Source organism: Symphalangus syndactylus, chromosome Y (assembly GCF_028878055.3).
Source record: "Symphalangus syndactylus isolate Jambi chromosome Y, NHGRI_mSymSyn1-v2.1_pri, whole genome shotgun sequence".
NCBI classification, from domain to species: Eukaryota; Metazoa; Chordata; class Mammalia; order Primates; family Hylobatidae; genus Symphalangus; species Symphalangus syndactylus.
In genome coordinates, this window is record NC_072448.2 from 25,731,405 (window position 1) to 25,756,674 (window position 25,270).

The window sequence follows — 25,270 nt, forward strand, 5'->3', positions numbered from 1 at the left end:
GATAATTCCTTTCACCGCATTGGAAGAAAAGATTTCAAATTTGCACTTGCAGAATCTTGAAAAAGACTGTTTCACATCTGCTAACCTAGAGAAAGCTTCCACTATGTGAGATGAAGGCACACATCACAAGGAAATTTCACAAGATTCTCCCGTGTATCATTTTGGTGAAGATATACCATTTTCCACAATAGGCCACAAAGCACTCCAAATGCCCAATTGCAGATTCTTCAAACAGAGAGTCTCAAAGTTGCTCAATCAAATGAAAGGCTCAACTCTGTGAGTTGAATGCACCCATCACTAAGAAGTTGCTCAGAATGCTTCAGGTTAGTTTTAAAGTGAAGATATTTCCTTTTCAGCATTGGATGAAAAGAACTCAAATATCCACTTGCAGATTGTACAAAAGGACTATTTCAAATCTGTTCAACCAAAGGAAAGCTTCAACTCTGAGAGTTGAATGCCCACATCACCAAGAAGTTGCTCAGAATTCTTCTGTCTAGTTTTTATGTGAAGATATTTCCTTTTCCCACATTGGACGAAAAGATCTCAAATAACCACTTGCAGATTCTACAAAAAAAACGGTTTCAAATCTGCTCAACCAAAAAGAAAAGCTTCAACTCAGAGAAGAATGCACACATCCCAGAGAAATTTTGCAGAGTGCTACTGTTGGTTTTTTATGTGAAGATATTTCCTTTTTCACCATAGGTCTCAAAGCCCTCCAAATGTCCTCTTGCAGATTCTTCAAAGAGTGTTTCAAAACTGATCAATCAAAAGAATGGTTCAATTCTCTGAGTTGAATGCACATATCATTAAGAGGTTGCTCAGAATGCTTCCGTCCGTTTTTTATGTGAAGATATTTCCTTTTCCTGCATTGGACCAAATGATCTCAAATATGCAGTTACAGAGTCCACAAAAAGACTGTTTCAAATCTGCTCAAAATCAAAAAAAGCTTCAACTCTCTGAGATCAATGCATACATCACAAAGAAATTTTGCAGGATGCTTCTGTGTAGTTTTTATGTGAAGATACTTGCCTTTTAACCGTAGGTCTCAAAGACCTCCAAATGTCCACTTGCAGATCCTTCAAACACCGTGTTTCAAAACTGCTCAATCAAAAGAAAGTTTAAACTCTGTGAGTTGAATGCACATGTCACTAAGTAGTTGTTGTGAATGCTTCTGTCTAGTTTTTATATGAAGATAATTCTTTTTCTCGCAATGGACGCAGACATCTCAAATATCCACTTGCAGATTCTAGGAAAAGACTTGTTCAAATCTGCTCAACAAAATAGAAGGTTCAACTCTGTGAGATGAATGCACACATCATAAAGAAATTTCGCAGGATGCTTCTCTTTATCTTTCATAAGAATATATTTCCTTTTTCACCATAGGCCACAAAGCACTCCAAATGTCCAGTTGCAGATCCTTTTAACAGAGAGTTTCGAAACTGTTCAAGCAAGAGAAAGGCTGACCTCCATGAGATGAATGCACACAACACAAAGGAGTTGTTCAGAATGCTTCCATCTAGTTTGTAAGTGAAGATAATTCCTTTTCATGCATTGGAAGAAAAGATCTCAAATATCCGCTTGCAGATTGTAGAAAAAGACAGTTTCAAATCTGCTCAACCATAGGAGAGGTTTTTCCCTGTGAAACGAATGCACACATCACAAATAAATTTCACAGAATTATTCTGTGTAGTTTTTATATGAAGATATTTCCTTTTACATCATTGCCCTCAAAGCACTCCAAATGCCAACTTGCAGATTCTTCAAACACCGTGTTTCAAAACGGCTGAATCAAAAGAAATGTCCAACTCTGTGAGTTGAATGCACATATCACTAAGAAGTTTCTCAGAATGCCTATGTGTAGTTTTTAAGTGATGATATTTCCTTTTCCCACATTGGACGCAAAGATCTCAAATATCCTCTTGCAGACACTATATAAAGACTTTTTCATATATGCTCAACAAAAGAAAGCTTCACCTCTGTCAGGTGAACGCACACATCACAAACGTATTTTGCAAAATGGTTCTGTGTAGTATTAATGTGAAGATATTTCCTTTTTGAGCATAGGTCTCAAAGCACTCCAATTGTAACCTTGCAGATCCTTGACAAAAAGTGTTTCAAAACTGCTCAATCAAAAGAAAGGTTCAACTCTGTGAGTGGAATACACGCATCACTAAGAAGTTGCTCAGAAGGCTTCTGTCTAGTTTTTATGTGAAGATAAATCCGGTTCCCCATTGGATGTAAAGATCACAAATATCCACTTGCAGATTCTCCAAAAGGAAAGCTTCAAATCTGCTCAACCAAAAGAAGCTTCAACACTCTGAGAATAATGCACACATCATAAAGAAATTTCACAGAATCCTTTTCTGTAGCTTTTACGTGAACATATTTCCTTTTTCAACATAGGCCTCAAATCGCTCCAAATGTCCACTTGCAGATTCATCAAACGGAGTGTTTCAAAACTGCTGGATCAAAAGCATGGTTCACCTTTTACTTGAATGCATGTATCACTAAGAATTTGTTCAGGATGTTCTGCCTAGTTTTATCAGATGATATTTCCTTTTTTTTGCACTGGACGAAAAGATCTCATATATCCACTTGCAGATTCTACAAAAGACTGTTTCAAATCTGCTCAACCAAAAGGAAACTTGAACTCTGTGGGGTGAATGCATACATCACAAAATAATTTCGCAGAATGCTTCTGAGTACGTTTCAGGTGAAGATATTTAATTTTTCACCATAGGCCTCAAAGCATTCCAAATGTCCACTTCCGGATTCTTGAGATTGTTTCAAAACTGCTCCATCAAAAGAAAGTTTCAACTCTGTGAGTGGAATGCAGATATCACTAAGAAGTTGTACAGAATGCTTCTCTCTAGGTTTTATGTGAAGATAATTCCTTTCACCGCATTTGAAGAAAAGATTTCAAATTTGCACTGGCAGAATCTTGAAAAAGACTGTTTCATATCTGCTTAACCTAAAGAAAGCTTCCACTATGTGAGATGAAGGCACACATCACAAGGAAATTTCGCAAGGTTCTCCCGTGTATAATTTTGGTGAAGATATACCATTTTCCACAATAGGCCACAAAGCACTCCAAATGCCCAATTGCAGATTCTTCAAACAGAGAGTCTCAAAATTGCTCAATCAAATGAAAGGCTCAACTCTGTGAGTTGAATGCACCCATCACTAAGAAGTTGCTCAGAATGCTTCAGTTTAGTTTTAAAGTGAAGATATTTCCTTTTCAGCATTGGATGAAAAGAACTCAAATATCCACTTGCAGATTGTACAAAAGGACTATTTCAAATCTGTTCAACCAAAGGAAAGCTTCAACTCTGAGAGTTGAATGCCCACATCACCAAGAAGTTGCTCAGAATGCTTCTGTCTAGTTTTTATGTGAAGATATTTCCTTTTCCCACATTGGACGAAAAGATCTCAAATAACCACTTGCAGATTCTACAAAAAAAACGGTTTCAAATCTGCTCAACCAAAAAGAAAAGCTTCAACTCAGAGAAGAATGCACACATTTCAGAGAAATTCTGCAGAGTGCTACAGTTTGGTTTTTATGTGAATATATTTCCTTTTTCACCATAGGTCTCAAAGCCCTCCCTATGTCCTCTTGCAGATTCTTCAAAGAGTGTTTCAAAACTGATCAATCAAAAGAATGGTTCAATTCTCTGAGTTGAATGCACATATCATTAAGAGGTTGCTCAGAATGCTTCCGTCCGGTTTTTATGTGAAGATATTTCCTTTTCCTGCATTGGACCAAATGATCTCAAATATGCAGTTACAGAGTCCACAAAAAGACTGTTTCAAATCTGCTCAAAATGAAAAAAAGCTTCAACTCTCTGAGATGAATGCACACATCACAAAGAAATTTTGCAGGATGCTTCTGTGTAGTTTTTATCTGAAGATACTTGCCTTTTAACCGTAGGTCTCAAAGACCTCCAAATGTCCACATGCAGATCCTTCAAACACCGTGTTTCAAAACTGCTCAATCAAAAGAAAGTTTAAACTCTGTGAGTTGAATGCACATGTCACTAAGTAGTTGTTGTGAATGCTTCTGTCTAGTTTTTATATGAAGATAATTCTTTTTCTCGCAATGGACGCAGACATCTCAAATATCCACTTGCAGATTCTAGGAAAAGACTTGTTCAAATCTGCTCAACAAAATAGAAGGTTCAACTCTGTGAGATGAATGCACACATCATAAAGAAATTTCGCAGGATGCTTCTCTTTATCTTTCATAAGAATATATTTCCTTTTTCACCATAGGCCACAAAGCACTCCAAATGTCCAGTTGCAGATCCTTTTAACAGAGGGTTTCGAAACTGTTCAAGCAAGAGAAAGGCTGACCTCCATGAGATGAATGCACACAACACAAAGGAGTTGTTCAGAATGATTCCATCTAGTTTGTAAGTGAAGATAATTCCTTTTCATGCATTGGAGGAAAAGATCTCAAATATCCACTTGCAGATTGTAGAAAAAGACAGTTTCAAATCTGCTCAACCATAGGAGAGGTTTTTCCCTGTGAAACGAATGCACACATCACAAATAAATTTCACAGAATTATTCTGTGTAGTTTTTATATGAAGATATTTCCTTTTACATCATTGCCCTCAAAGCACTCCAAATGCCAACTTGCAGATTCTTCAAACACCGTGTTTCAAAACGGCTGAATCAAAAGAAATGTCCAACTCTGTGAGTTGAATGCACATATCACTAAGAAGTTTCTCAGAAGGCCTATGTGTAAATTTTAAGTGATGATATTTCCTTTTCCCACATTGGACGCAAAGATCTCAAATATACTCTTGCAGACACTATATAAAGACTTTTTCATATATGCTCAACAAAAGAAAGCTTCACCTCTGTCAGGTGAACGCACACATCACAAACGTATTTTGCAAAATGGTTCTGTGTAGTATTAATGTGAAGATATTTCCTTTTTGAGCATAGGTCTCAAAGCCCCCCAATTGTAACCTTGCAGATTCTTGACAAAAAGTGTTTCAAAACTGCTCAATCAAAAGAAAGGTTCAACTCTGTGAGTGGAATACACGCATCACTAAGAAGTTGCTCAGAAAGCTTCCGTCTAGTTTTTATGTGAAGATAAATCCGGTTCCCCATTGGACGTAAAGGTCTCAAATATCCACTTGCAGATTCTCCAAAAGGAAAGCTTCAAGTCTGCTCAACCAAAAGAAAGCTTCAACACTGTGAGAAGAATGCACACATCTTAAAGAAATTTTACAGAATCCTTTTCTGTAGCTTTTACGTGAACATATTTCCTTTTTCAACATAGGCCCCAAATCGCTCCAAATGTCCACTTGCAGATTCTTCAAACAGAGTGTTTCAAAACTGCTGGATCAAAAGCATGGTTCACCTTTTACTTGAATGCATGTATCACTAAGAATTTGTTCAGGATGTTCTGCCTAGTTTTATCAGATGATATTTCCTTTTTTTTGCACTGGACGAAAAGATCTCATATATCCACTTGCAGATTCTACAAAAGACTGTTTCAAATCTGCTCAACCAAAAGGAAACTTGAACTCTGTGAGGTGAATGCATACATCACAAAATAATTTCGCAGAATGCTTCTGAGTACTTTTCAGGTGAAGATATTTAATTTTTTACCAAAGGCCTCAAAGCATTCCAAATGTCCACTTCCGGATTCTTGAGATTGTTTCAAAACTGCTCCATCAAAAGAAAGTTTCAACTCTGTGAGTGGAATGCACATATCACTAAGAAGTTGTACAGAATGCTTCTCTCTAGGTTTTATGTGAAGATAATTCCTTTCACCGCATTGGAAGAAAAGATTTCAAATTTGCACTGGCAGAATCTTGAAAAAGACAGTTTCATATCTGCTTAACCAAAAGAAAGCTTCCACTATGTGAGATGAAGGCACACATCACAAGGAAATTTCGCAAGATTCTCCCGTGTATCATTTTGGTGAAGATATACCATTTTCCACAATAGGCCACAAAGCACTCCAAATGCCCAATTGCAGATTCTTCAAACAGAGAGTCTCAAAATTGCTCAATCAAATGAAAGGTTCAACTCTGTGAGTTGAATGCACCCATCACTAAGAAGTTGCTTAGAATGCTTCAGTTTAGTTTTAAAGTGAAGATATTTCCTTTTCAGCATTGGATGAAAAGAACTCAAATATCCACTTGCAGATTGTACAAAAGGACTATTTCCAATCTGTTCAACCAATGTAAAGCTTCAACTCTGAGAGTTGAATGCCCACATCACCAAGAAGTTGCTCAGAATGCTTCTGTCTAGTTTTTATGTGAAGATATTTCCTTTTCCCACATTGGACGAAAAGATCTCAAATAACCACTTGCAGATTCTACAAAAAAAACGGTTTCAAATCTGCTCAACCATAAAGAAAAGCTTCAACTCAGAGAAGAATGCACACATCCCAGAGAAATTTTGCAGAGTGCTACTGTTTGGTTTTTATGTGAAGATATTTCCTTTTTCACCATAGGTCTCAAAGCCCTCCAAATGTCCTCTTGCAGATTCTTCAAAGAGTGTTTCAAAACTGATCAATCAAAAGAATGGTTCAATTCTCTGAGTTGAATGCACATATCATTAAGAGGTTGCTCAGAATGCTTCCGTCCGGTTTTTATGTGAAGATATTTCCTTTTCCTGCATCAGACCAAATGATCTCAAATATGCAGTTACAGAGTCCACAAAAAGACTGTTTCAAATCTGCTCAAAATGAAATAAAGCTTCAACTCTCTGAGATGAATGCACACATCACAAAGAAATTTTGCAGGATGCTTCTGTGTAGTTTTTATGTGAAGATACTTGCCTTTTAACCGTAGGTCTCAAAGACCTCCAAATGTCCACTTGCAGATCCTTCAAACACCGTGTTTCAAAACTGCTCAATCAAAAGAAAGTTTAAACTCTGTGAGTTGAATGCACATGTCACTAAGTAGTTGTTGTGAATGCTTCTGTCTAGTTTTTATATGAAGATAATTCTTTTTCTCGCAAAGGACGCAGACATCTCAAATATCCACTTGCAGATTCTAGGAAAAGACTTGTTCAAATCTGCTCAACAAAATAAAAGTTTCAACTCTGTGAGATGAATGCACACATCATAAAGAAATTTCGCAGGATGCTTCTCTTTATCTTTCATAAGAATATATTTCCTTTTTCACCATAGGCCACAAAGCACTCCAAATGTCCAGTTGCAGATCTTTTTAACAGAGAGTTTTGAAACTGTTCAAGCAAGAGAAAGGCTGACCTCCATGAGATGAATGCACACAACACAAAGGAGTATTTCAGAATGCTTCCATCTAGTTTGTAAGTGAAGATAGTTCCTTTTCATGCATTGGAAGAAAAGATCTCAAATAGCCACTTGCAGATTGTAGAAAAAGACAGTTTCAAATCTGCTCAACCATAGGAGAGGTTTTTCCCTGTGAAACGAATGCACACATCACAAATAAATTTCACAGGATTATTCTGTGTAGTTTTTATATGAAGATATTTCCTTTTACATCATTGCCCTCAAAGCACTCCAAATGCCAACTTGCAGATTCTTCAAACACCGTGTTTCAAAACGGCTGAATCAAAAGAAATGTCCAACTCTGTGAGTTGAATGCACATATCACTAAGAAGTTTCTCAGAATGCATATGTGTAGTTTTTAAGTGATGATATTTCCTTTTCCCTCATTGGAGGCAAAGATCTCAAATATCCTCTTGCAGACACTACATAAAGACTTTTTCATATATGCTCAACAAAAGAAAGCTTCACCTCTGTCAGGTGAACGCACACATCACAAACGTATTTTGCAAAATGGTTCTGTGTAGTATTAATGTGAAGATATTTCCTTTTTGAGCATAGGTCTCAAAGCCCCCCAATTGTAACCTTGCAGATTCTTGACAAAAAGTGTTTCAAAACTGCTCAATCAAAAGAAATGTTCAACTCTGTGAGTGGAATACACGCATCACTAAGAAGTTGCTCAGAAAGCTTCCGTCTAGTTTTTATGTGAAGATAAATCCGGTTCCCCATTGGACGTAAAGGTCTCAAATATCCACTTGCAGATTCTCCAAAAGGAAAGCTTCAAGTCTGCTCAACCAAAAGAAAGCTTCAACACTGTGAGAAGAATGCACACATCTTAAAGAAATTTTACAGAATCCTTTTCTGTAGCTTTTACGTGAACATATTTCCTTTTTCAACATAGGCCTCAAATCGCTCCAAATGTCCACTTGCAGATTCTTCAAACAGAGAGTTTCAAAACTGCTGGATCAAAAGCATGGTTCACCTTTTACTTGAATGCATGTATCACTAAGAATTTGTTCAGGATGTTCTGCCTAGTTTTATCAGATGATATTTCCTTTTTTTTGCACTGGACGAAAAGATCTCATATATCCAATTGCAGATTCTACAAAAGACTGTTTCAAATCTGCTCAACCAAAAGGAAACTTGAACTCTGTGGGGTGAATGCATACATCACAAAATAATTTCGCAGAATGCTTCTGAGTACTTTTCAGGTGAAGATATTTAATTTTTCACCATAGGCCTCAAAGCATTCCAAATGTCCACTTCCGGATTCTTCAGATTGTTTCAAAACTGCTCCATCAAAAGAAAGTTTCAACTCTGTGAGTGGAATGCACATATCATTAAGAAGTTGTAAAGAATGCTTCTCTCTAGGTTTTATGTGAAGATAATTCCTTTCACCGCATTTGAAGAAAAGATTTCAAATTTGCACTGGCAGAATCTTGAAAAAGACTGTTTCATATCTGCTTAACCTAAAGAAAGCTTCCACTATGTGAGATGAAGGCACACATCACAAGGAAATTTCGCAAGATTCTCCCGTGTATCATTTTGGTGAAGATATACCATTTTCCACAATAGGCCACAAAGGAGTCCAAATGCCCAATTGCAGATTCTTCAAACAGAGAGTCTCAAAATTGCTCAATCAAATGAAAGTCTCAACTCTGTGAGTTGAATGCACCCATCACTAAGAAGTTGCTCAGAATGCTTCAGTTTAGTTTTAAAGTGAAGATATTTCCTTTTCAGCATTGGATGAAAAGAACTCAAATATCCACTTGCAGATTGTACAAAAGGACTATTTCAAATCTGTTCAACCAAAGGAAAGCTTCAACTCTGAGAGTTGAATGCCCACATCACCAAGAAGTTGCTCAGAATGCTTCTGTCTAGTTTTTATGTGAAGATATTTCCTTTTCCCACATTGGACGAAAAGATCTCAAATAACCACTTGCAGATTCTACAAAAAAAACGGTTTCAAATCTGCTCAACCAAAAAGAAATGCTTCAACTCAGAGAAGAATGCACACATCCCAGAGAAATTTTGCAGAGTGCTACTGTTGGTTTTTATGTGAAGATATTTCCTTTTTCACCATAGGTCTCAAAGCCCTCCAAATGTCCTCTTGCAGATTCTTCAAAGAGTGTTTCAAAACTGATCAATCAAAAGAATGGTTCAATTCTCTGAGTTGAATGCACATATCATTATGAGGTTGCTCAGAATGCTTCCGTCCGGTTTTTATGTGAAGATATTTCCTTTTCCTGCATTGGACCAAATGATCTCAAATATGCAGTTACAGAGTCCACAAAAAGACTGTTTCAAATCTGCTCAAAATGAAAAAAAGCTTCAAATCTCTGAGATGAATGCACACATCACAAAGAAATTTTGCAGGATGCTTCTGTGTAGTTTTTATGTGAAGATACTTGCCTTTTAACCGTAGGTCTCAAAGACCTCCAAATGTCCACTTGCAGATCCTTCAAACACCGTGTTTCAAAACTGCTCAATCAAAAGAAAGTTTAAACTCTGTGAGTTGAATGCACATGTCACTAAGTAGTTGTTGTGAATGCTTCTGTCTAGTTTTTATATGAAGATAATTCTTTTTCTCGCAATGGACGCAGACATCTCAAATATCCACTTGCAGATTCTAGGAAAAGACTTGTTCAAATCTGCTCAACAAAATAGAAGGTTCAAATCTGTGAGGTGAATGCACACATCATAAAGAAATTTCGCAGGATGCTTCTCTTTATCTTTCATAAGAATATATTTCCTTTTTCACCATAGGCCACAAAGCACTCCAAATGTCCAGTTGCAGATCCTTTTAACAGAGAGTTTCGAAACTGTTCAAGCAAGAGAAAGGCTGACCTCCATGAGTTGAATGCACACAACACAAAGGAGTTGTTCAGAATGCTTCCATCTAGTTTGTAAGTGAAGATAATTCCTTTTCATGCATTGGAGGAAAAGATCTCAAATATCCACTTGCAGATTGTAGAAAAAGACAGTTTCAAATCTGCTCAACCATAGGAGAGGTTTTTCCCTGTGAAACGAATGCACACATCACAAATAAATTTCACAGAATTATTCTGTGTAGTTTTTATATGAAGATATTTCCTTTTACATCATTGCCCTCAAAGCACTCCAAATGCCAACTTGCAGATTCTTCAAACACCGTGTTTCAAAACGGCTGAATCAAAAGAAATGTCCAACTCTGTGAGTTGAATGCACATATCACTAAGAAGTTTCTCAGAATGCCTATGTGTAATTTTTAAGTGATGATATTTCCTTTTCCCACATTGGACGCAAAGATCTCAAATATCCTCTTCCAGACACTATATAAAGACTTTTTCATATATGCTCAACAAAAGAAAGCTTCACCTCTGTCAGGTGAAGGCACACATCACAAACGTATTTTGCAAAATGGTTCTCTGTAGTATTAATGTGAAGATATTTCCTTTTTGAGCATAGGTCTCAAAGCCCTCCAATTGTAACCTTGCAGATTCTTGACAGAAAGTGTTTCAAAACTGCTCAATCAAAAGAAAGGTTCAACTCTGTGAATGGAATACACGCATCACTAAGAAGTTGCTCAGAAGGCTTCCGTCTAGTTTTTATGTGAAGATAAATCCGGTTCCCCATTGGATGTAAAGATCACAAATATCCACTTGCAGATTCTCCAAAAGGAAAGCTTCAAATCTGCTCAACCAAAAGAAGCTTCAACACTGTGAGAAGAATGCACACATCATAAATAAATTTCACAGAATCCTTATCTGTAGCTTTTACGTGAACATATTTCCTTTTTCAACATAGGCCTCAAATTGCTCCAAATGTCCACTTGCAGATTCTTCAAACAGAGTGTTTCAAAACTGCTGGATCAAAAGCATGGTTCACGTTTTACTTGAATGCATGTATCACTAAGAATTTGTTCAGGATGTTCTGCCTAGTTTTATCAGATGATATTTCCTTTTTTTTGCACTGGACGAAAAGATCTCATATATCCACTTGCAGATTCTACAAAAGACTGTTTCAAATCTGCTCAACCAAAAGGAAACTTGAACTCTGTGAGGTGAATGCATACATCACAAAATAATTTCGCAGAATGCTTCTGAGTACTTTTCAGTTGAAGATATTTAATTTTTTACCATAGGCCTCAAAGCATTCCAAATGTCCACTTCCGGATTCTTCAGAGTGTTTCAAAACTGCTCCATCAAAAGAAAGTTTCAACTGTGTGAGTGGAATGCACATATCACTAAGAAGTTGTGCAGAATGCTTCTCTCTAGGTTTTATGTGAAGATAATTCCTTTCACCGCATTGGAAGAAAAGATTTCAAATTTGAACTGGCAGAATCTTGAAAAAGACTGTTTCATATCTGCTTAACCTAAAGAAAGCTTCCACTATGTGAGATGAAGGCACACATCACAAGGAAATTTCGCAAGATTCTCCCGTGTATCATTTTGGTGAAGATATACCATTTTCCACAATAGGCCACAAAGCAGTCCAAATGCCCAATTGCAGATTCTTCAAACAGAGAGTCTCAAAATTGCTCAATCAAATGAAAGGCTCAATTCTGTGAGTTGAATGCACCCATCACTAAGAAGTTGCTCAGAATGCTTCAGTTTAGTTTTAAAGTGAAGATATTTCCTTTTCAGCATTGGATGAAAAGAACTCAAACATCCACTTGCAGATTGTACAAAAGGACTATTTCAAATCTCTTCAACCAAAGGAAAGCTTCAACTCTGAGAGTTGAATGCCCACATCACCAAGAAGTTGCTCAGAATGCTTCTGTCTAGTTTTTATGTGAAGATATTTCCTTTTCCCACATTGGATGAAAAGATCTCAAATAACCACTTGCAGATTCTACAAAAAAAACAGTTTCAAATCTGCTCAACCAAAAAGAAAAGCTTCAACTCAGAGAAGAATGCACACATCCCAGATAAATTTTGCAGAGTGCTACTGTTTGGTTTTTATGTGAAGATATTTCCTTTTTCACCATAGGTCTCAAAGCCCTCCAAATGTCCTCTTGCAGATTCTTCAAAGAGTGTATCAAAACTGATCAATCAAAAGAATGGTTCAATTCTCTGAGTTGAATGCACATATCATTAATAAATTGCTCAGAATGCTTCCGTCCGGTTTTTATGTGAAGATATTTCCTTTTCCTGCATTGGACCAAATGATCTCAAATATGCAGTTACAGAGTCCACAAAAAGACTGTTTCAAATCTGCTCAAAATGAAAAAAAGCTTCAACTCTCTGAGATGAATGCACACATCACAAAGAAATTTTGCAGGATGCTTCTGTGTAGTTTTTATGTGAAGATACTTGCCTTTTAACCGTAGGTCTCAAAGACCTCCAAATGTCCACTTGCAGATCCTTCAAACACCGTGTTTCAAAACTGCTCAATCAAAAGAAAGTTTAAACTCTGTGAGTTGAATGCGCATGTCACTAAGTAGTTGTTGTGAATGCTTCTGTCTAGTTTTTATATGAAGATAATTCTTTTTCTCGCAATGTACGCAGACATCTCAAATATCCACTTGCAGATTCTAGGAAAAGACTTGCTCAAACCTGCTCAACAAAATAAAAGGTTCAACTCTGTGAGGTGAATGCACACATCATAAAGAAATTTCGCAGGATGCTTCTCTTTATCTTTCATAAGAATATATTTCCTTTTTCACCATAGGCCACAAAGCACTCCAAATGTCCAGTTGCAGATCCTTTTAACAGAGAGTTTCGAAACTGTTCAAGCAAGAGAAAGGCTGACCTCCATGAGATGAATGCACACAACACAAAGGAGTTGTTCAGAATGCTTCCATCTAGTTTGTAAGTGAAGATAATTCCTTTTCATGCATTGGAAGAAAAGATCTCAAATATCCACTTGCAGATTGTAGAAAAAGACAGTTTCAAATCTGCTCAACCATAGGAGAGATTTTTCCCTGTGAAACGAATGCACACATCACAAATAAATTTCACAGAATTATTCTGTGTAGTTTTTATATGAAGATATTTCCTTTTACATCATTGCCCTCAAAGCACTCCAAATGCCAACTTGCAGATTCTTCAAACACCATGTTTCAAAACGGCTGAATCAAAAGGAATGTCCAACTCTGTGAGTTGAATGCACATATCACTAAGAAGTTTCTCAGAATGCCTATGTGTAGTTTTTAAGTGATGATATTTCCTTTTCCCACATTGTATGCAAAGATCTCAAATATCCTCTTGCAGACACTATATAAGACTTTTTCATACATGCTCAACAAAAGAAAGCTTCACCTCTGTCAGGTGAACGCACACATCACAAACGTATTTTGCAAAATGGTTCTGTGTAGTATTAATGTGAAGATATTTCCTTTTTGAGCATAGGTCTCAAAGCACTCCAATTGTAACCTTGCATATTCTTGACAAAAAGTGTTTCAAAACTGCTCAATCAAAAGAAAGGTTCAACTCTGTGAATGGAATACACGCATCACTAAGAAGTTGCTCAGATGGCTTCCGTCTAGTTTTTATGTGAAGATAAATCCGGTTCCCCATTGGATGTAAAGATCACAAATATCCACTTGCAGATTCTCCAAAAGGAAAGCTTCAAATCTGCTCAACCAAAAGAAGCTTCAACACTGTGAGAAGAATGCACACATCATAAATAAATTTCACAGAATCCTTATCTGTAGCTTTTACGTGAACATATTTCCTTTTTCAACATAGGCCTCAAATCGCTCCAAATGTCCACTTGCAGATTCTTCAAACAGTGTGTTTCAAAACTGCTGGATCAAAAGCATGGTTCACCTTTTACTTGAATGCATGTATCACTAAGAATTTGTTCAGGATGTTCTGCCTAGTTTTATCAGATGATATTTCCTTTTTTTTGCACTGGACGAAAAGATCTCATATATCCACTTGCAGATTCTACAAAAGACTGTTTCAAATCTGCTCAACCAAAAGGAAACTTGAACTCTGTGAGGTGAATGCATACATCACAAAATAATTTCGCAGAATGCTTCTGAGTACTTTTCAGGTGAAGATATTTAATTTTTTACCATAGGCCTCAAAGCATTCCAAATGTCCACTTCCGGATTCTTCAGATTGTTTCAAAACTGCTCCATCAAAAGAAAGTTTCAACTGTGTGAGTGGAATGCACATATCACTAAGAAGTTGTACAGAATGCTTCTCTCTAGGTTTTATGTGAAGAAAATTCCTTTCACCGCATTGGAAGAAAAGATTTCAAATTTGCACTGGCAGAATCTTGAAAAAGACTGTTTCATATCTGCTTAACCTAAGAAAGCTTCCACTATGTGAGATGAAGGCACACATCACAAGGAAATTTCGCAAGATTCTCCCGTGTATCATTTTGGTGAAGATATACCATTTTCCACAATAGACCACAAAGCACTCCAAATGCCCAATTGCAGATTCTTCAAACAGAGAGTCTCAAAATTGCTCAATCAAATGAAAGGCTCAACTCTGTGAGTTGAATGAACCCATCACTAAGAAGTTGCTCTGAATGCTTCAGTTTAGTTTTAAAGTGAAGTTATTTCCTTTTCAGCATTGGATGGAAAGAACTCAAATATCCACTTGCAGATTGTACAAAAGGACTATTTCAAATCTGTTCAACCAAAGGAAAGCTTCAACTCTGAGAGTTGAATGCCCACATCACCAAGAAGTTGCTCAGAATGCTTCTGTCTAGTTTTTATGTGAAGATATTTCCTTTTCCCACATTGGACGAAAAGATCTCAAATAACCACTTGCAGATTCTACAAATAAAACGGTTTCAAATCTGCTCAACCAAAAAGAAAAGCTTCAACTCAGAGAAGAATGCACACATCCCAGAGAAATTTTGCAGAGTGCTACTGTTTGGTTTTGATGTGAAGATATTTCCTTTTTCACCATAGGTCTCAAAGCCCTCCAAATGTCCTCTTGCAGATTCTTCAAAGAGTGTTTAAAAACTGATCAATCAAAACAATGGTTCAATTCTCTGAGTTGAATGCACATATCATTAAGAAGTTGCTCAGAATGCTTCCGTCCGGTTTTTATGTGAAGATATTTCCTTTTCCTGCATTGGACCAAATGATCACAAATATGCAGTTACAGAGTCCACAAAAAGACTGTTTCAAATCTGCTCAAAATCAAAAAAACATTCAACTCTCTGAGATGAATGCACACATCACAAAGAAATTTTGCAGGATGCTTCTGTGTAGTTTTTATGTGAAGATACTTGCCTTTTAACCATAGGTCTCAAAGACCTCCAAATGTCCACATGCAGATCCTTCAAACACCGTGTTTCAAAACTGCTCAATCAAAAGAATGTTTAAACTCTGTGAGTTGAATGCACATGTCAATTAGTAGTTGTTGTGAATGCTTCTGTCTAGTTTTTATATGAAGATAATTCTTTTTCTCGCAATGGACGCAGACATCTCAAATATCCACTTGCAGATTCTAGGAAAAGACTTGCTCAAACCTGCTCAACAAAATAAAAGGTTCAACTCTGTGAGATGAATGCACACATCATAAAGAAATTTCGCAGGATGCTTCTCTTTATCTTTCATAAGAATATATTTCCTTTTTCACCATAGGCCACAAAGCACTCCAAATGTCCAGTTGCAGATCTTTTTAACAGAGAGTTTCGAAACTGTTCAAGCAAGAGAAAGGCTGACCTGCATGAGATGAATGCACACAACACAAAGGAGTAGTTCAGAATGCTTCCATCTAGTTTGTAAGTGAAGATAGTTCCTTTTCATGCATTGGAAGAAATGATCTCAAATATCCACTTGCAGATTGTAGAAAAAGACAGTTTCAAATCTGCTCCACCATAGGAGAGGTTTTTCCCTGTGAAACGAATGCACACATCACAAATAAATTTCACAGAATTATTCTGTGTAGTTTTTATATGAAGATATTTCCTTTTACATCATTGCCCTCAAAGCACTCCAAATGCCAACTTGCAGATTCTTCAAACACCGTGTTTCAAAACGGCTGAATCAAAAGAAATGTCCAACTCTGTGAGTTGAATGCACATATCACTAAGAAGTTTCTCAGAATGCCTATGTGTAGTTTTTAAGTGATGATATTTCCTTTTCCCACATTGGACGCAAAGATCTCAAATATCCTCTTGCAGACACTATATAAAGACTTTTTCATATATGCTCAACAAAGAAAGCTTCACCTCTGTCAGGTGAACGCACACATCACAAACGTATTTTGCAAAATGGTTCTGTGTAGTATTAATGTGAAGATATTTCCTTTTTGAGCATAGGTCTCAAAGCCCTCCAATTGTAACCTTGCAGATTCTTGACTAAAAGTGTTTCAAAACTGCTCAATCAAAAGAAAGGTTCAACTCTGTGAGTGGAATACACGCATCACTAAGAAATTGCTCAGAAAGCTTCCGTCTAGTTTTTATGTGAAGATAAATCCGGTTCCCCATTGGACGTAAAGGTCTCAAATATCCACTTGCAGATTCTCCAAAAGGAAAGCTTCAAGTCTGCTCAACCAAAAGAAAGCTTCAACACTGTGAGAAGAATGCACACATCATAAAGAAATTTAACAGAATCCTTTTCTGTAGCTTTTACTTGAACATATTTCCTTTTTCAACATAGGCCTCAAATCGCTCCAAATGTCCACTTGCAGATTCTTCAAACAGAGTGTTTCAAAACTGCTGGATCAAAAGCATGGTTCACCATTTACTTGAATGCATGTATCACTAAGAATATGTTCAGGATGTTCTGCCTAGATTTATCAGATGATATTTCCTTTTTTTTGGACTGGACGAAAAGATCTCATATATCCACTTGCAGATTCTACAAAAGACTGTTTCAAATCTGCTCAACCAAAAGGAAACTTGAACTCTGTGAGGTGAATGCATACATCACAAAATAATTTCGCAGAATGCTTCTGAGTACTTTTCAGGTGAAGATATTTAATTTTTTACCATAGGCCTCAAAGCATTCCAAATGTCCACTTCCGGATTCTTGAGATTGTTTCAAAACTGCTCCATCAAAAGAAAGTTTCAACTCTGTGAGTGGAATGCACATATCACTAAGAAGTTGTACAGAATGCTTCTCTCTAGGTTTATGTGAAGATAATTCCTTTCACCGCATTGGAAGAAAAGATTTCAAATTTGCACTGGCAGAATCTTGAAAAAGACTGTTTCATATCTGCTTAACCTAAAGAAAGCTTCCACTATGTGAGATGAAGGCACACATCACAAGGAAATTTCGCAAGATTCTCCCGTGTATCATTTTGGTGAAGATATACCATTTTCCACAATAGGCCACAAAGCAGTCCAAATGCCCAATTGCAGATTCTTCAAACAGAGAGTCTCAAAATTGCTCAATCAAATGAAAGGCTCAACTCTGTGAGTTGAATGCACCCATCACTAAGAAGTTGCTCAGAATGCTTCAGTTTAGTTTTAAAGTGAAGATATTTCCTTTTCAGCATTGGATGAAAAGAACTCAAATATCCACTTGCAGATTGTACAAAAGGATTATTTCAAATCTGTTCAACCAAAGGAAAGCTTCAACTCTGAGAGTTGAATACCCACATCACCAAGAAGTTGCTCAGAATGCTTCTGTCTAGTTTTTATGTGAAGATATTTCCTTTTCCCACATTGGACGAAAAGATCTCAAATAACCACTTGCAGATTCTACAAAAAAAACGGTTTCAAATCTGCTCAACCAAAAAGAAAAGCTTCAACTCAGAGAAGAATGCACACATCCCAGAGAAATTTTGCAGAGTGCTACTGTTTGGTTTTTATGTGAAGATATTTCCTTTTTCACCATAGGTCTCAAAGCCCTCCAAATGTCCTCTTGCAGATTCTTCAAAGAGTGTTTCAAAACTGATCAATCAAAAGAATGGTTCAATTCTCTGAGTTGAATGCACATATCATTAAGAGGTTGCTCAGAATGCTTCCGTCCGGTTTTTATGTGAAGATATTTCCTTTTCCTGCATCGGACCAAATGATCTCAAATATGCAGTTACAGAGTCCACAAAAAGACTGTTTCAAATCTGCTCAAAATGAAAAAAAGCTTCAACTCTCTGAGATGAATGCACACATCACAAAGAAATTTTGCAGGATGCTTCTGTGTAGTTTTTATGTGAAGATACTTGCCTTTTAACCGTAGGTCTCAAAGACCTCCAAATGTCCACTTGCAGATCCTTCAAACACCGTGTTTCAAAACTGCTCAATCAAAAGAAAGTTTAAACTCTGTGAGTTGAATGCACATGTCACTAAGTAGTTGTTGTGAATGCTTCTGTCTAGTTTTTATATGAAGATAATTCTTTTTCTCGCAATGGACGCAGACATCTCAAATATCCACTTGCAGATTCTAGGAAAAGACTTGTTCAAATCTGCTCAACAAAATAAAAGGTTCAACTCTGTGAGATGAATGCACACATCATAAAGAAATTTCGCAGGATGCTTCTCTTTATCTTTCATAAGAATATATTTCCTTTTTCACCATAGGCCACAAAGCACTCCAAATGTCCAGTTGCAGATCCTTTTAACAGAGAGTTTCGAAACTGTTCAAGCAAGAGAAAGGCTGACCTCCATGAGATGAATGCACACAACACAAAGGAGTTGTTCAGAATGCTTCCATCTAGTTTGTAAGTGAAGATAATTCCTTTTCATGCATTGGAAGAAAAGATCTCAAATATCCACTTGCAGATTGTAGAAAAAGACAGTTTCAAATCTGCTCAACCATAGGAGAGGTTTTTCCCTGTGAAACGAATGCACACATCACAAATAAATTTCACAGAATTATTCTGTGTAGTTTTTATATGAAGATATTTCCTTTTACATCATTGCCCTCAAAGCACTCCAAATGCCAACTTGCAGATTCTTCAAACACCGTGTTTCAAAACGGCTGAATCAAAAGAAATGTCCAACTCTGTGAGTTGAATGCACATATCACTAAGAAGTTTCTCAGAATGCCTATGTGTAGTTTTTAAGTGATGATATTTCCTTTTCCCACATTGGACGCAAAGATCTCAAATATCCTCTTGCAGACACTATATAAAGACTTTTTCATATATGCTCAACAAAAGAAAGCTTCACCACTGTCAGGTGAACGCACACATCACAAACGTATTTTGCAAAATGGTTCTGTGTAGTATTAATGTGAAGATATTTCCTTTTTGAGCATAGGTCTCAAAGCCCTCCAATTGTAACCTTGCAGATTCTTGACAAAAAGTGTTTCAAAACTGCTCAATCAAAAGAAAGGTTCAACTCTGTGAGTGGAATACACGCATCACTAAGAAGTTGCTCAGAATGCTTCCGTCTAGTTTTTATGTGAAGATAAATCCGGTTCCCCATTGGACGTAAAGGTCTCAAATATCCACTTGCAGATTCTCCAAAAGGAAAGCTTCAAGTCTGCTCAACCAAAAGAAAGCTTCAACACTGTGAGAAGAATGCACACATCATAAAGAAATTTTACAGAATCCATTTCTGTAGCTTTTACCTGAACATATTTCCTTTTTCAACATAGGCCTCAAATCGCTCCAAATGTCCACTTGCAGATTCTTCAAACAGAGTGTTTCAAAACTGCTGGATCAAAAGCATGGTTCACCATTTACTTGAATGCATGTATCACTAAGAATTTGTTCAGGATGTTCTGCCTAGTTTTATCAGATGATGTTTCCTTTTTTTTGCACTGGACGAAAAGATCTCATATATCCACTTGCAGATTCTACAAAAGACTGTTTCAAATCTGCTCAACCAAAAGGAAACTTGAACTCTGTGAGGTGAATGCATACATCACAAAATAATTTCGCAGAATGCTTCTGAGTACTTTTCAGGTGAAGATATTTAATTTTTTACCATAGGCCTCAAAGCATTCCAAATGTCCACTTCCGGATTCTTGAGATTGTTTCAAAACTGCTCCATCAAAAGAAAGTTTCAACTCTGTGAGTAGAATGCACATATCACTAAGAAGTTGTAAAGAATGCTTCTCTCTAGGTTTTATGTGAAGATAATTCCTTTCACCGCATTGGAAGAAAAGATTTCAAATTTGCACTGGCAGAATCTTGAAAAAGACTGTTTCATATCTGCTTAACCTAAAGAAAGCTTCCACTATGTGAGATGAAGGCACACATCACAAGGAAATTTCGCAAGATTCTCCCGTGTATCATTTTGGTGAAGATATACCATTTTCCACAATAGGCCACAAAGCAGTCCAAATGCCCAATTGCAGATTCTTCAAACAGAGAGTCTCAAAATTGCTCAATCAAATGAAAGGCTCAACTCTGTGAGTTGAATGCACCCATCACTAAGAAGTTGCTCAGAATGCTTCAGTTTAGTTTTAAAGTGAAGATATTTCCTTTTCAGCATTGGATGAAAAGAACTCAAATATCCACTTGCAGATTGTACAAAAGGACTATTTCAAATCTGTTCAACCAAAGGAAAGCTTCAACTCTGAGAGTTGAATGCCCACATCACCAAGAAGTTGCTCAGAATGCTTCTGTCTAGTTTTTATGTGAAGATATTTCCTTTTCCCACATTGGACGAAAAGATCTCAAATAACCACTTGCAGATTCTACAAAAAAAACGGTTTCAAATCTGCTCAACCAAAAAGAAAAGCTTGAACTCAGAGAAGAATGCACACATCCCAGAGAAATTTTGCAGAGTGCTACTGTTTGGTTTTTATGTGAAGATATTTCCTTTTTCACCATAGGTCTCAAAGCCCTCCAAATGTCCTCTTGCAGATTCTTCAAAGAGTGTTTCAAAACTGATCAATCAAAAGAATGGTTCAATTCTCTGAGTTGAATGCACATATCATTAAGAGGTTGCTCAGAATGCTTCCGTCCGGTTTTTATGTGAAGATATTTCCTTTTCCTGCATCGGACCAAATGATCTCAAATATGCAGTTACAGAGTCCACAAAAAGACTGTTTCAAATCTGCTCAAAATGAAAAAAAGCTTCAACTCTCTGAGATGAATGCACACATCACAAAGAAATTTTGCAGGATGCTTCTGTGTAGTTTTTATGTGAAGATACTTGCCTTTTAACCGTAGGTCTCAAAGACCTCCAAATGTCCACTTGCAGATCCTTCAAACACCGTGTTTCAAAACTGCTCAATCAAAAGAAAGTTTAAACTCTGTGAGTTGAATGCACATGTCACTAAGTAGTTGTTGTGAATGCTTCTGTCTAGTTTTTATATGAAGATAATTCTTTTTCTCGCAATGGACGCAGACATCTCAAATATCCACTTGCAGATTCTAGGAAAAGACTTGTTCAAATCTGCTCAACAAAATAAAAGGTTCAACTCTGTGAGATGAATGCACACATCATAAAGAAATTTCGCAGGATGCTTCTCTTTATCTTTCATAAGAATATATTTCCTTTTTCACCATAGGCCACAAAGCACTCCAAATGTCCAGTTGCAGATCCTTTTAACAGAGAGTTTCGAAACTGTTCAAGCAAGAGAAAGGCTGACCTCCATGAGATGAATGCACACAACACAAAGGAGTTGTTCAGAATGCTTCCATCTAGTTTGTAAGTGAAGATAATTCCTTTTCATGCATTGGAAGAAAAGATCTCAAATATCCACTTGCAGATTGTAGAAAAAGACAGTTTCAAATCTGCTCAACCATAGGAGAGGTTTTTCCCTGTGAAACGAATGCACACATCACAAATAAATTTCACAGAATTATTCTGTGTAGTTTTTATATGAAGATATTTCCTTTTACATCATTGCCCTCAAAGCACTCCAAATGCCAACTTGCAGATTCTTCAAACACCGTGTTTCAAAACGGCTGAATCAAAAGAAATGTCCAACTCTGTGAGTTGAATGCACATATCACTAAGAAGTTTCTCAGAATGCCTATGTGTAGTTTTTAATTGATGATATTTCCTTTACCCACATTGGACGCAAATATCTCAAATATCCTCTTGCAGACACTATATAAAGACTTTTTCATATATGCTCAACAAAAGAAAGCTTCACCACTGTCAGGTGAACGCACACATCACAAACGTATTTTGCAAAATGGTTCTGTGTAATATTAATGTGAAGATATTTCCTTTTTGAGCATAGGTCTCAAAGCCCTCCAATTGTAACCTTGCAGATTCTTGACAAAAAGTGTTTCAAAACTGCTCAATCAAAAGAAAGGTTCAACTCTGTGAGTGGAATACACGCATCACTAAGAAGTTGCTCAGAAAGCTTCCGTCTAGTTTTTATGTGAAGATAAATCCGGTTCCCCATTGGACGTAAAGGTCTCAAATATCCACTTGCAGATTCTCCAAAAGGAAAGCTTCAAGTCTGCTCAACCAAAAGAAAGCTTCAACACTGTGAGAAGAATGCACACATCATAAAGAAATCTTACAGAATCCTTTTCTATAGCTTTTACGTGAACATATTTCCTTTTTCAACATAGGCCTCAAATCGCTCCAAATGTCCACTTACAGATTCTTCAAACAGAGTGTTTCAAAACTGCTGGATCAAAAGCATGGTTCACCTTTTACTTGAATGCATGTATCACTAAGAATTTGTTCAGGATGTTCTGCCTAGTTTTATCAGATGATATTTCCTTTTTTTTGCACTGGACGAACAGATCTCATATATCCACTTGCAGATTCTACAAAAGACTGTTTCAAATCTGCTCAACCAAAAGGAAACTTGAACTCTGTGAGGTGAATGCATACATCACAAAATAATTTCGCAGAATGCTTCTGAGTACTTTTAAGGTGAAGATATTTAATTTTTTACCATAGGCCTCAAAGCATTCCAAATGTCCACTTCCGGATTCTTCAGATTGTTTCAAAACTGCTCCATCAAAAGAAAGTTTCAACTCTGTGAGTGGAATGCACATATCACTAAGAAGTTGTACAGAATGCTTCTCTCTAGGTTTTATGTGAAGATAATTCCTTTCACCGCATTGGAAGAAAAGATTTCAAATTTGCACTGGCAGAATCTTGAAAAAGACTGTTTCATATCTGCTTAACCTAAAGAAAGCTTCCACTATGTGAGATGAAGGCACACATCACAAGGAAATATCGCAAGATTCTCCCGTGTATCATTTTGGTGAAGATATACCATTTTCCACAATAGGCCACAAAGCAGTCCAAATGCCCAATTGCAGATTCTTCAAACAGAGAGTCTCAAAATTGCTCAATCAAATGAAAGGCTCAACTCTGTGAGTTGAATGCACCCATCACTAAGAAGTTGCTCAGAATGCTTCAGTTTAGTTTTAAAATGAAGATATTTCCTTTTCAGCATTGGATGAAAAGAACTCAAATATCCACTTGCAGATTGTACAAAAGGACTATTTCAAATCTGTTCAACCAAAGGAAAGCTTCAACTCTGAGAGTTGAATGCCCACATCACCAAGAAGTTGCTCAGAATGCTTCTGTCTAGTTTTTATGTGAAGATATTTCCTTTTCCCACATTGGACGAAAAGATCTCAAATAACCACTTGCAGATTCTACAAAATACGGTTTCAAATCTGCTCAACCAAAAAGAAAAGCTTCAACTCAGAGAAGAATGCACACATCCCAGAGAAATTTTGCAGAGTGCTACTGTTTGGTTTTGATGTGAAGATATTTCTTTTTTCACCATAGGTCTCAAAGCCCTCCAAATGTCCTCTTGCAGATTCTTCAAAGAGTGTTTCAAAACTGATCAATCAAAAGAATGGTTCAATTCTCTGAGTTGAATGCACATATCATTAAGAGGTTGCTCAGAATGCTTCCGTCCGGTTTTTATGTGAAGATATTTCCTTTTCCTGCATCGGACCAAATGATCTCAAATATGCAGTTACAGAGTCCACAAAAAGACTGTTTCAAATCTGCTCAAAATGAAAAAAAGCTTCAACTCTCTGAGATGAATGCACACATCACAAAGAAATTTTGCAGGATGCTTCTGTGTAGTTTTTATGTGAAGATACTTGCCTTTTAACCGTAGGTCTCAAAGACCTCCAAATGTCCACTTGCAGATCCTTCAAACACCGTGTTTCAAAACTGCTCAATCAAAAGAAAGTTTAAACTCTGTGAGTTGAATGCACATGTCACTAAGTAGTTGTTGTGAATGCTTCTGTCTAGTTTTTATATGAAGATAATACTTTTTCTCGCAATGGACGCAGACATCTCAAATATCCACTTGCAGATTCTAGGAAAAGACTTGTTCAAATCTGCTCAACAAAATAAAAGGTTCAACTCTGTGAGATGAATGCACACATCATAAAGAAATTTCGCAGGATGCTTCTCTTTATCTTTCATAAGAATATATTTCCTTTTTCACCATAGGCCACAAAGCACTCCAAATGTCCAGTTGCAGATCCTTTTAACAGAGAGTTTCGATACTGTTCAAGCAAGAGAAAAGCTGACCTCCATGAGATGAATGCACACAACACAAAGGAGTTGTTCAGAATGCTTCCATCTAGTTTGTAAGTGAAGATAATTCCTTTTCATGCATTGGAAGAAAAGATCTCAAATATCCACTTGCAGATTGTAGAAAAAGACAGTTTCAAATCTGCTCAACCATAGGAGAGGTTTTTCCCTGTGAAACGAATGCACACATCACAAATAAATTTCACAGAATTATTCTGTGTAGTTTTTATATGAAGATATTTCCTTTTACATCATTGCCCTCAAAGCACTCCAAATGCCAACTTGAAGATTCTTCAAACACCGTGTTTCAAAACGGCTGAATCAAAAGAAATGTCCAACTCTGTGAGTTGAATGCACATATCACTAAGAAGTTTCTCAGAATGCCTATGTGTAGTTTTTAAGTGATGATATTTCCTTTTCCCACATTGGACGCAGAGATCTCAAATATCCTCTTGCAGACACTATATAAAGACTTTTTCATATATGCTCAACAAAAGAAAGCTTCACCTCTGTCAGGTGAACGCACACATCACAAACGTATTTTGCAAAATGGTTCTGTGTAGTATTAATGTGAAGATATTTCCTTTTTGAGCATAGGTCTCAAAGCCCTCCAATTGTAACCTTGCAGATTCTTGACAAAAAGTGTTTCAAAACTGCTCAATCAAAAGAAAGGTTCAACTCTGTGAGTGGAATACACGCATCACTAAGAAGTTGCTC